At 37.6% G+C, this 12758-nt stretch overlaps 1 pseudogene across 1 annotated transcript; it reads left to right on the top strand.

Annotated features, from left to right (window-relative positions):
- The first annotated feature begins 2386 nt into the window (after positions 1–2386).
- On the top strand, positions 2387–3619 carry LOC306641113 (PRELI domain containing protein 3B-like; annotated as a pseudogene). The gene is made up of 2 exons (XR_013766852.1): positions 2387–2976; positions 3290–3619. The product of XR_013766852.1 is annotated as a PRELI domain containing protein 3B-like (transcript).
- The last annotated feature ends 9139 nt before the right edge of the window (positions 3620–12758 follow it).

Here is a 12758-nt window from a genome sequence, read left to right as displayed (position 1 = left end):
CATAGCTGCTCAATTCACAATAGCCAGACTGTGGAACCAACCTAGATGCCCTTCAATTGATGAGTGGATAAAGAAACTGTGGTATATATATACAATGGAATACTACTCAGCCATAAAGAATGATAAAATTATGGCATTTGCAGGCAAATGGATGAAATTGGAGAATATCATGCTAAGTGAGATAAGTCAATCTCAAAAAGCCAAAGGACAAATGATATCGCTAATAAGTGGAGGATGACACATAATGGGGGGGAGGGAAGGGTTAGTGTTAGGGTTAGACTTAGGGTTAGGGAGGGGGGCAAGTATGGAGGAAGGAAGTACTGTATAGAGGGTAAAGAGGGGTGGGAGGGGTGAGGGGAAGGGAAAAAATAACAGAATGTATCAAACAACATTACTCTATGTAAATTTATGATTACACAAATGGTATGCCTTTACGCCATGTACAAACAGAGAAACAACATGTATCCCATTTGTTTACAATAAAAAAATAAAAAAATAAAAAAAAAAAGAATTATTGGGATTGAGGAAGGCACAGAGATACAAACCAAAGGAATGAACAACCTATTCAATGAAATAATATCAGAAAATTTCCCAAGCCTGAATAATGAAATGGAAAATCAAATACAAGAGGCTTTCAGAGCACTAAATGCACAAAATCACAACAGATCCACACCAAGGCACATTATAATGAAAATGCCTAACATTCAAAATAAAGATAGGATTTTGAAGGCTGTGAGAGAAAAGCATCAGATTACATATGGGAGAGACCAATACAGATAGCAGCCAACTTCTCAACCCAGACTCTAAAAGCTAGAAGGGCCTGGACCAACATATTTCAAGCTCTGAAAGAACATGGTTGCCAACCAAGAATCCTATACCCAGCAAAACTAACCTTCAGATTTGAAGATGAAGTAAAATCCTTCCATGATAAACAAAAAGTTAAAAGAATTTACATATAGAAAGCCGGTGCTACAGAATATTCTCAACAAAATATTCCATGAGGAGGAAATGAAAACCAACAATGTAGGTCAGCAAAGGGAGGAACTACCTTAAAGAAAAATCCATTCAAAAGAGAAACCAAGCCAAGTTACAAACCAAAAATAAGCCCAAATGACTGGGAATACAAATCATATCTCAATAATAACCCTGAACATTAATGGCCTAAACTCATCAATCAAAAGACATAGACTGGCAGAATGGATTCAAAAGAAAGATCCAACAATATGCTGCCTGCAAGAGACTCATCTCCTAGAAAAAGACATCCACAGACTAAAGGTGAAAGGATGGGAAAAAAACTACCACACACAGACTCAGTAAAAAAAATTGGGGGTTTCCATCCTTATCTCAGATAGAGTGGACTTCAAGCCAAAGTTAGTCAGAAGGGATAAAGAAGGACATTTCATACTGCTTAAGGGAACCATAAATCAGGAAGACATAATGATTGTAAATATTCGTGCTCCAAACAATGGTGTATCCATGTACATCAAACAAATCCTCAATTCCAGGAATCAAATAGACCACAACACAATAATTCTGGGTGACTTTAACACACCGCCATCACCAGTGTATTGATCTTCCAAACAAAAACTAAACAAAGAAACCACATAACTCAATAACACAATCAATAACCTAGACTTAACAGACATATATAGAATATTCCATCCATCAACAAGCAAATACACTTCCTTCTCAGCAGAACATGGAACCTTCTTGAAAATAGACCATATGTTATGCCACAAAGCAGACCTTAGGAAATGCAAAAAAAAAAAAAAAAAAAAAAAAAAAAAAAAAAAAAAAAAAAAAATAGAATACAGACTTGTTTTCTCTCAGATCATAATGGAATGAAATTAGAAATCAATGACAAAATAAAAAACAGAAACTACTCCAACACCTGGAGACTAAATAATATGCTATTGAATGAAGCAGGGATAGCAGAAAACATCAGTGAGGAGATAAAAAAAAAATTCTTAGAGGTTAATGAGAATGATGATACAACATATGAAAATTTCTGGGACACTATGAAAGAGGAAAATTCATTGCATGGAGCACATTCAAGAAAAGAATAAAAAGTGAACAACTAAATGACCTAACATTACAACTCAAAGCCCTAGAAAAAGAAGAAGAGAATAACAGCAAAAGTAGTAGAAGGCAGGAAATAATGAAAATCAGAGCTGAAATCAATGAAATTGAAACAAAAGAAACATTTCAAAAAATTGACTGGCCCGGCCGGAATAGGGCGCAGGGCCGCCCAACGGGACGTCCTCGCGCTGGGCTTGATGGCGCCTGCGCACTGCGCTGCCGCAGGGTGCGGGTGGGGCGGGGCAGTGTGCCTTGGTACCTCATTGTCCCCCAGAGTCTTCCGGACAGGGTTCTGGCTGCCAGCACCATGAAGATCTGGACCTGAGAGCACGTCTTCGACCACCCATGGGAAACTGTTACAACAGCTACTATGCAGAAATACCCAAACCCTATGAACCCAAGAGTGGTTGGAGTTGATGTGCTGGACAGGCATGTAGATCCCTCTGGAAAGCTGCACAGCCACAGACTTCTCAGCACAGAGTGGGGACTGCCATCCATCCTGAAGTCTTTTATTGGTTCAGCAAGAACCAAAACATATGTGCAAGAACACTCTGTAGTTGATCCTGTAGAGAAAACAATGGAACTTAAATCTACTAATATTTTCCTTACAAATATGGTTTCAATGGATGAGAGACTTTTATACAAACCACATCCTCAAGACCCAGAAAAGTCTATTTTGATGCAGGAAGCCATCATCTCCGTGCAGGGAGTCAGCCTTAGCAGTTACCTGGAAGGGCTGATGGCAAGCATGATATCTTCTAATGCTAGTAAAGGCTGAGAAGCAATGGAATGGGTAATACATAAATTAAATGCTGAAATTGAAGAGTTGACAGCTTCAGCAAGAGGAAGCATTAGGACACCAATGGCGGTGGCAGCATTTGTAGAGAAATGATAAAAGTCGGTATAGAACATCAGGTCCCCAGGAATCTCAAGCAGACAGTGTATTTATTTGTTATTTAAAAATTATAACTATATTTTAGTTAAAAAATTTTTTTTAATAATCTGGAGTAAGGCTATGTGACTTGATCAAAACAAAAAGATACAGGGCTTCTAAAATCCAAGGGATCATCTGAGGTTAGTGTGGCTTGAAAAGACAAATTTCTAGGGTTCTAGTATTTATGTGCAAATTTAGCAGTTTTTTAAAAAAGTACTTGGGAGAAATTGGCGTTGACATTGAGTCTCCTTAAAATAGAATTTTAACACTTTTCAGACATTGGAACTGTACCTGACATTGGACCAACTCAAAAACCATGCAAGCAGAGCCCCTACATGCTCACCTTGCTAATACAGACTAGAGTAGCCAACGTGGGGGAAATGACTCTAAAAGGAGGAATTGTATAGTGTTGAAAGACATTAAATTGTATAAAATAACTTGCTCTGCTAAAAACCCAGTGTTTTGATTTGGTACTTAAATGATATTTTTGGAGTGAAAATCATCACTAAGTCTAATATGTGACTTCAACATAAATAATATTTTATTGTATTAAAGAGTACTGTATTGATTTGCCAAAGTTTTGTAACTTAGTAAAGGTATTACCTTCCTTGGGGAAAAAAATTGACAAAAGAAAAAGTTGGTTCTTTGAAAAAGTAAACAAAATAGACAAACCCTTAGCCACACTGACAAAGAGAAGGAGAGAGAAAACTCAAATTACTAAAATTCGTGATGAAAATGAAAATATCACGACAGACACCACAGAAATATATGACATAATGAGAAGCTACTTTCAAAATCTGTCTTCCAACAAAGTAGAAAATACTGAAGACATCGACAAATTTCTAGAGACATATGCTCCTCCCAAACGGAACCAGGAGGACATACACAATTTAAACAGATCAATATCAAGCAATGAAATAGAAGAAGCCATTAAAAATATACCATCCATGAAAAGCCTAGGATCAGACAGATTCTCAGCCGAGTCATACAAGACCTTCAAAGAAGAACTCATTCCAATACTTCTCAAAGTATTCCAGGAAATAGAAAAGGAGAGTGCTCTACCAAACTCATTCTATGAAGCTAATATCACCCTCATACCCAAACCAGGCAAAGACACATCAAGGAAAGAAAATTTTAGACCGATATCCTTGATGAATATAGATGCAAAGATCCTTAACAAAATACAGGCAAACCATATCCAAAAACATAATAAGAAAATTGTGCAGCACGATCAAGTGGGGTTCATCCCTGGAATGCAAGGATGGTTCAACATTCGTAAATCAATAAAAGTAATCCATCGTCAATAGACTTAAGGATAAGAATCATATGGTTATTTCAATTGACACAGAAAAAGCATTCAACAAAATACAACACCCCTTCATGCTCAAAACACTAGAAAAAATAGGGATAGTAGGAACATACCTGAACACTGTAAAGGCTATTTATGCTAAGCCCACAGCCAACATCATTCTTAATGGAGAAAAACTGAAACCATTCCCTTTAAAAAGGGAAACATAACAGGGTTGCCCTCTTTCACCACTTCTATTCAACAATGTACTTGAAATACTAGCCAGAGCAATTAGGCAGACTAAAGAAATTAAAGGAATACGAATAGAAAAAGAGGAACTTAAGCTGTCAGTATTTGCTGATGACATGATTCTCTATTTAGAGGATCCAAAGAACTCCTCCAGAAAATTTCTAGACCTCATCAATGAATTCAGTGAAATAGCAGGTTATAAAATCAACACGCATAAATCTCAAGCATTTTTTAAAATTTATTTTTATTGTAAACAAATGGGATACGTGTTGTTTCTGTTTGTACATGGAGTAACAGCATACCATTTGCATAATCATACATTTACATAGGGTATTGATGTTTGATTCATTCTGTTATTTTTTCCTTCCCCCCACCCCTCCCACCCCTCTTTTCCCTCTATACAGTCCCTCCTTCCTCCATTCTTGCCCCCCTCCCACCCCCCATTATGTGTCATCATCCGCTTATCAGTGAGATCATTCATCTTTTGGATTTTTGAGATTGGCTTATCTCACTTAGCATGATATTCTCCAATTTTATCCATTTGCCTGCAAATGCATTAATTTTATTATTCTTTATGGCTGAGTAATATTCCATGGTGTGTGTGTGTATATATATATATACCACACTTTCTTTATCCATTCATCAATTGAAGGACATCTACATTGGTTCCACAATCTGGCTATTGTGAATTGAGCAGCTATGAACATTGATGTGACTGTATCTCTATAGTATGCTGATTTTAAGTCCTTTGGGTATAGGCCGAGAAATGGGATAGCTGAGTCAAATGGTGGGTCCATTCCAAGTTTTCTAAGGAATCTCCACACTGCTTTCTAGAGTGGCTGCACTAATTTGCAGCCCCATCAGCAATGTATGAGGGTATCTTTTTCCCCATATCCTCACCAACACCTATTGTTGGTTGTATTCTTGATAATCGCCATTCTAATTGGGGTGAGATGGAATCTTAGGGTAGTTTTGATTTCCATATCTCTTATTACTAAAGATGGTGAACATTTTTTCATATGTTTGTTGATTGCCTGTAGATCTGTGAAGTGTCTGTTCATATCCTTAACCCATTTGTTGATTGGGTTATTTGTATTCTTGGTGTAGAGTTTTTTGATTTCGTTATAGATTCTGGAAATTAGCGCTCTATGTGAATTATGAGTGGCAAAGATTTTCTCCCACTCTGTAGGCTCTCTCTTCACATTGCTGATAGTTTCCTTTGATGAGAGAAAGCTATTTAGTTTGAATCTATCCCAGTTACTGATTCTTGCTTTTATTTCTTATGCTATGGGAGTCCTGTTAAGGAAGTTTGATCCTAAGCCAACAAGTTGAAGATTTGGACCTACTTTTTCTTCTATAAGATGCAGGGTCTCTGGTCTGATTTCAAGGTCCTTCATCCATTATGAGTTGATTTTTGTACAGGGTGAGAAATAGGGATTTAGTTTCATTCTGTTGCGTATGGATTTCCAGTTTTCCCAGAACCATTTGTTGAAGAGGCTATCTTTTCTCCATTGCATATTTTTGGCACCTTTGTCTAGTATGAGAAAATTGTATTTATTTGGGTTTGTGTCCGTGTCCTCTATTCTGTACCATTGATCTACCTGTCTATTTTGGTGCCAATAACATGCAGTTTTTGTTACTATTGCTTTGTAGTATAGTTGAAGTTCTGGTATTGTGATACACCCTGTTTCATTCTTCCTGCTAAGGATTACTTTAGCTATCTGGGTTTCTTATTCTTCCAGATGAAATTCATGATCGCTTGCTCTATTTCTGTAAGGTACATCATTGGGATTGTAATTGGAATTGCATTGAATCTGTATAGCACTTGTGGTAGTATGGCCATTTTGACAATATTAATTTTGCCTATCCAAGAACATGGGAGATCTTTCCATCTTCTAAGGTCTTCCTCAATTCCTTTCTTCAATGTTTTGTAGTTTTCATTGTAGAGATCTTTTACCTCTTTGGTTAGATTGATTCCCAAATATTTTATTTTTTTTGAAGCTCTTGCAAATGGGGTTGTTTTCCTCATTTCCCTTTCAGCTGTTTCATTGCTTGTGTATAAAAATGCTTTAGATTTATGCGTGTTGATTTTATAGCCTGCTATTTTGCTGAATTCATTGATGAGGTCTAGGAGTTTTCTGGAGGAGGTTTTTGAATCCTCTAAATATAGAATTATGTCATCAGCAAATAGGGATAGTTTGAGTTCTTCTTTTCCTATTCGTATTCCTTTAATTTCTTTGGTCTACCTAATTGCTCTGGCTAGAGTTTCGAGGACAATGTTGAATAGAAGTGGTGAAAGAGGACATCCCTGTCTCGTTCCCGTTTTTAAAGGGAATGGTTTCAGTTTTTCTCCATTAAGAATGATGTTGGCCATGGGCTTAGCATAAATAGCCTTTACAATGTTCAGGTATGTTCCTACCTTCCCTATTTTTTGTAGTGTTTTGAGCATGAAGGGGACTTGTATTTTGTCGAACGCATTTTCTGCGTCAATTGAAATAACCATATGATTCTTATCCTTAAGTCTATTGACATGATGGATTACTTTTATTGATTTACGAATGTTGAACCATCCTTGCATTCCAGGGATGAACCCCACTTGATCGTGCTGCAAAATTTTCTTAATATGTTTTTGGATATGGTTTGCCTGTATTTTGTTAAGGATCTTTGCATCTATATTCATCAAGGATATGGGTCTAAAATTTCCTTTCCTTGATGTGTATCTGCCTGGTTTGGGTATGAGGGTGATATTTGCTTCATAGAATGAGTTTGGTAGAGCACCCTCCTTTTCTATTTCCTGGAATACTTTGAGAAGTATTGGAATGAGTTCTTCTTTGAAGGCTTGTAGAACTTGGCTGAGAATCTGTCTGATCCTGGGCTTTTCATGGATGGTATATTTTTAATGGCTTCTTCTATTTCATTGCTTGATATTGATCTGTTTAAATTGTGTATGTCCTCCTGGTTCCGTTTGGGAGGAGCATATGTCTCTAGAAATTTGTCAATGTCTTCGGTAGTTTCTATTTTGTTGGAAGACAGATTTTGAAAGTAGCTTCTCATTATATTATGTATTTCTGTGGTATCTGTCATGATATTTCCGTTTTCATCATGAATTTTAGCAATTTGAGTTTTCTCTCTTCTTCTCTTTGTTAGTGTGGCTAAGGGTTTGTCTATTTTGTTTACTTTTTCAAAGAACCAACTTTTTCTTTTGTCAATTTTTTGTATTGTTTCTTTTGTTTGAATTTCATTGATTTCAGCTGTGATTTTAATTACTTCCTGTCTTCTACTACTTTTGCTGTTATTCTCTTCTTCTTTTTCTAGGGCTTTGAGTTGTAATGTTAGGTCATTTAGTTGTTCACTTTTTATTCTTTTCTTGAATGTGCTCCATGCAATGAATTTTTCTCTTAGTACTGCTTTCATAGTGTCCCAGAAATTTTCATATGTTGTATCATCATTCTCATTGACCTCTAAGAATTTTTTTTTATCTCCTCACTGATGTTTTCTGCTATCCCTGCTTCATTCAATAGCATATTATTTAGTCTCCAGGTGTTGGAGTAGTTTCTGTTTTTTATTTTGTCATTGATTTCTAATTTCATTCCATTATGATCTGAGAGAAAACAAGTCTGTATTCTATTTTTTTTTTTTTTTTTTTTTTTTTTGCATTTCCTAAGGTCTGCTTTGTGGCATAACATATGGTCTATTTTCAAGAAGGTTCCATGTTCTGCTGAGAAGGAAGTGTATTTGCTTGTTGATGGATGGAATATTCTATATATGTCTGTTAAGTCTAGGTTATTGATTGTGTTATTGAGTTATGTGGTTTCTTTGTTTAGTTTTTGTTTGGAAGATCAATACACTGATGATGGCGGTGTGTTAAAGTCACCCAGAATTATTGTGTTGTGGTCTATTTGATTCCTGGAATTGAGGATTTGTTTGATGTACATGGATACACCATTGTTTGGAGCACGAATATTTACAATCATTATGTCTTCCTGATTTATGGTTCCCTTAAGCAGTATGAAATGTCCTTCTTTATCCCTTCTGACTAACTTTGGCTTGAAGTCCACTCTATCTGAGATAAGGATGGAAACACCCAATTTTTTTTACTGAGTCTGTGTGTGGTAGTTTTTTTCCCATCCTTTCACCTTTAGTCTGTGGATGTCTTTTTCTAGGAGATGAGTCTCTTGCAGGCAGCATATTGTTGGGTCTTTCTTTTGAATCCATTCTGCCAGTCTATGTCTTTTGATTGATGAGTTTAGGCCATTAATGTTCAGGGTTATTATTGAGATATGATTTGTATTCCCAGTCATTTGGGCTTATTTTTGGTTTGTAACTTGGCTTGGTTTCTCTTTTGAATGGATTTTTCTTTAAGGTAGTTCCTCCCTTTGCTGACCTACATTGTTGGTTTTCATTTCCTCCTCATGGAATATTTTGTTGAGAATATTCTGTAGCACCGGCTTTCTATATGTAAATTCTTTTAACTTTTTGTTTATCATGGAAGGATTTTACTTCATCTTCAAATCTGAAGGTTAGTTTTGCTGGGTATAGGATTCTTGGTTGGCAACCATGTTCTTTCAGAGCTTGAAATATGTTGGTCCAGGCCCTTCTAGCTTTTAGAGTCTGGGTTGAGAAGTTGGCTGCTATCTGTATTGGTCTCCCCCATATGTAATCTGATGCTTTTCTCTCACAGCCTTCAAAATCCTATCTTTATTTGAATGTTAGGCATTTTCATTATAATGTGCCTTGGTGTGGATCTGTTGTGATTTTGTGCATTTAGTGCTCTGTAAGCCTCTTGTATTTGATTTTCCATTTCATTATTCAGGCTTGGGAAATTTTCTGATATTATTTCATTGAATAGGTTGTTCATTCCTTTGGTTTGTATCTCTGTGCCTTCCTCAATCCCAATAATTCTTAAATTTGGTCTTTTCATGATTTCCCATAGTTCTTGGAGATTCTGTTCATGATTTCTTACCATTTTCTCTGTTTGGGCAATTTTATTTTCAAGATTCAATATTTTGTCTTCATTGTCTGAGGTTCTGTCTTCCAAGTGGTCTAGTCTTTTGGTGATGCTTTCCATTGAGGTTTTTATTTGGTTTATTGTTTCCTTCATTTCAAGGATTTCTATTTGTTTTTTTTTTTTTTGTTTGTTTGTTTGTTTTGTTTTGTTTTGTTTTTGTTTTGTTTTGTTTTGTTTTTTTTTTGAGAATCTCCATCTCTTTGTTGAAATGATCTTTTGCTTCCTGCAATTGTTCTTTCAGCTTATTGGTATTATCATTCATTATCTGCATTTTCTCTCTTATCTCATTCTTTGCTTCACAAATCATCTTAAGCATGTATAACCTGAAGTCCTTTTCTGACATTTCTTCTACCATACTGTCACTGGATTCTATTAATATAGAATCTAGATTTGTTTGGATCTTTTTCTTCCCTTGTTTTTTCATGTTGTTCACGTATCTTCCCCTCTAGCAGTGCAGATCTGGGGTATTGCAGTTTCCTACTTGTAGGCTTATAGTGACCCTATAGGTTTCCAAAACCTTTTCTTTAAGGGGGAGATCAATATTAGCAGTGCCCAGTTCAGACAGTATGCAACCCTAGACCAAATAGTCCCTATGAGGATATTAACAATATTGTCATAATAAGCAGAATGAGTTCAATTATTATCTTCAGTATAACAAATATATTTGCAATAAGGTCTGTATTTTCCAACAGAGGACAAAGAGGATGTGGAGGGGTGTAGGATATAGCTGTTAATGGGATAAGAAAAGAATATATAGAAGTTCTAGATAATAGAGTGAGAGTGTAATCAAAAGAAGTTGGTTGTTAGCATGGGAAAAGGGAGAAAGTGACTGAGGGAACAGGTAAACAAAAGCAAAAAAGAGAAAGAAAAGGAAAGAAATAAAAATTTAAAATTTTTCTATAAGGGGAAAAAAGAAAATACACTACAATAGGCATATAGTATTAAAACCTCCAAGTCTTCAGTAGTCTGATGTATGAGAGATACCTTACAATGAGCTTCTAGGCTCCAGCAGGTGTCTCAGGATGGGATTTGCCCTACCTAAAGATGGAAGATACAGCTTCCAGGATTATCCAAGATGGCTGCTGTGGCTTCCAAATGTGTTGGCAAATGGGGAACTGTAGCTCGGGATGTGGGCATGGTCGGCTGTAGGTCCTGGAGGCTTGGTGCGGTTGGTCGTGCAGGGGTCCTAGAGGTGGGGTGTGGTTGGTCTGGTTGTGGAATCCTGGAGGTGGGGTGCAGTCAGTCAGTCTGGGGGTCCTGGTGGTAGGGAACAGTCAGTTGATGTGAGGGTCCCGAGGCAGGGAGTGATAGGTCGGGCTGAGTGATCCTGGAGACAGGGCTCAGTCAGTCTGACCAGGGGTCCTATGGGGCCTGGCTGTTATCTCAAAATGGCGGCAGACACATGTAACCAAACCTGTAGGTACTGTGACAGTGAATTTCCAGGCAGCAGCAGGCAGCTGGTGCTCCACTGGCTGTCTGCAGTCAGTTTGCTGACTACTGTTGTACAATTGAGAGGTGAACCTTGGGCGATGGGTGATGGATAGGTTAAAGGCAGGCGATGGACAGGCAAGAGGCAGGCAAATGGCGGATGGTAGGCGCCTGACAATGAGCAATCTGCACTTAAAAAGGTGTTGATATGCTGGCAGACTTCAGGTGATCACAGTAGACAAATGCAGTAAACAGCAGGGGATCGATAAGCAGCAAAAACTGCCTCACCAAGAAACAGATATCCTCTGCTTGAAACCTGAGTTATGGAGTGACAAGGAACACATCCTCCCTCTAGTCTGCCCTTTTGATACTTTTTTATAGTTTATCTTTCTACCATTATTTTTATCTTTCTATTCATTATCAATCATTCATACCTTTCCGTCCCTAAGCATAGCTATTACAGCGGTCTTAAAAGCCTTCTTTGCTAATTCCAACATTTGGATCCTCTTAAGGACAATCTCCATTGATTTTCTTTCCCTTAAGAATGATTCAGGTTTTCTAATTTCTTTATATGTCTAGTAATTTTTTATTATATCCTGAACATTGTAAATGGATTCTATTGTATTACTCCCAAGATAAACCACTTTTCTTATTTTGCTTTGTTTAAACAGACAATTGACTTAGTTGTACTCCAAACTGAAAACTCTCCCTTGCATAGCAGCTCAAATCTCATTTCAGTTCTTTTATTCTCAGCTGGGCTGTTTTCAGCCTATTGTGCCCATGGATAACTTAGAGATTAGTCAGAGGTAGAGGCAGAGTTGAAACACAACACTGTAGTTTGTCTCCACCAAAATGTTGAGGATTGGTTCTGTAATGTACAAAGCTGCTCTCTCCGCCCTTTCCATTGCAGCCATTTCCCTGCCTCCCAACTACTGTCAGTCTGTGAACATCCTAGCTAGCTATTGGTTCATCAGTCAGCTTGCAAGTATCCTTCTCCATTATTGGTCCCCTGTTAGCCCTGTGGAATTCAACTGCTTCACAGTAGCTACCCCGTCATCTTTCTCTCTTGCTTTTCTCTCCTACACACTTGCTTACTTTCTCCTCCTTGCTTTTCCACTCTTCCTTGTGCACACCCTTTCTCTTTCTTTTCCTCTCATTTTCTCTCTTACCCTGCAGGGAGACACTCTTTTTGCTTAATAAACTCCCTTATGTGATTTCCGTGTCCGGCATGGTTTCCATGAGATTCCTTACAGGTTCCAATGTAATGATGTTGAGAATTGGTAGGTTTTTGATTCATGAAGGACCCACCCTCATGAAAGGATTAATGCTGTATGGTGAGTGAGTTCTTACTTATGGGACTAGATTAGTTACCATGAGAACACATTCTTAAAAAGTAAGGTTACTCCTCGTGTTTTGGCTTTCCCACACATGCCTTTGCAGGGAGTCATCCATGGGCTTGTAGGAGAACCAAGCTTAGTTGACATTTTAGGCAGGAGGATCTGACCTCAGGAACTGCCTGAGTCATGTGGTTATCCGGCATTGGTTCACCGCTGAAGTTCAAATACAAGCCCTGGCTGAGGGAATGACCCACTAGAGCCAAATAGCTTGCTTAACTTCACCCCCTATCCTGTTTTTCTCAAAGAAGCTCCTACCAGTCCCCTTTTAATCTTCTTCCTTTGTTAGAGCCAGACTCTTACAGACAGCTCAATTGGGCATGCCCCTGCTTTAAAGGTAATTCTGTCTCCTGTCATTATTTCTGATAAATACATTTT

This window comes from Sciurus vulgaris (genome assembly GCF_902686455.1).
Source record: "Sciurus vulgaris genome assembly, chromosome: 12".
NCBI classification, from domain to species: domain Eukaryota; kingdom Metazoa; phylum Chordata; class Mammalia; order Rodentia; family Sciuridae; genus Sciurus; species Sciurus vulgaris.
The sequence above is the reverse complement of the archived record's forward strand: the minus strand, read 5'-3'. Positions and strand labels throughout refer to the sequence as shown.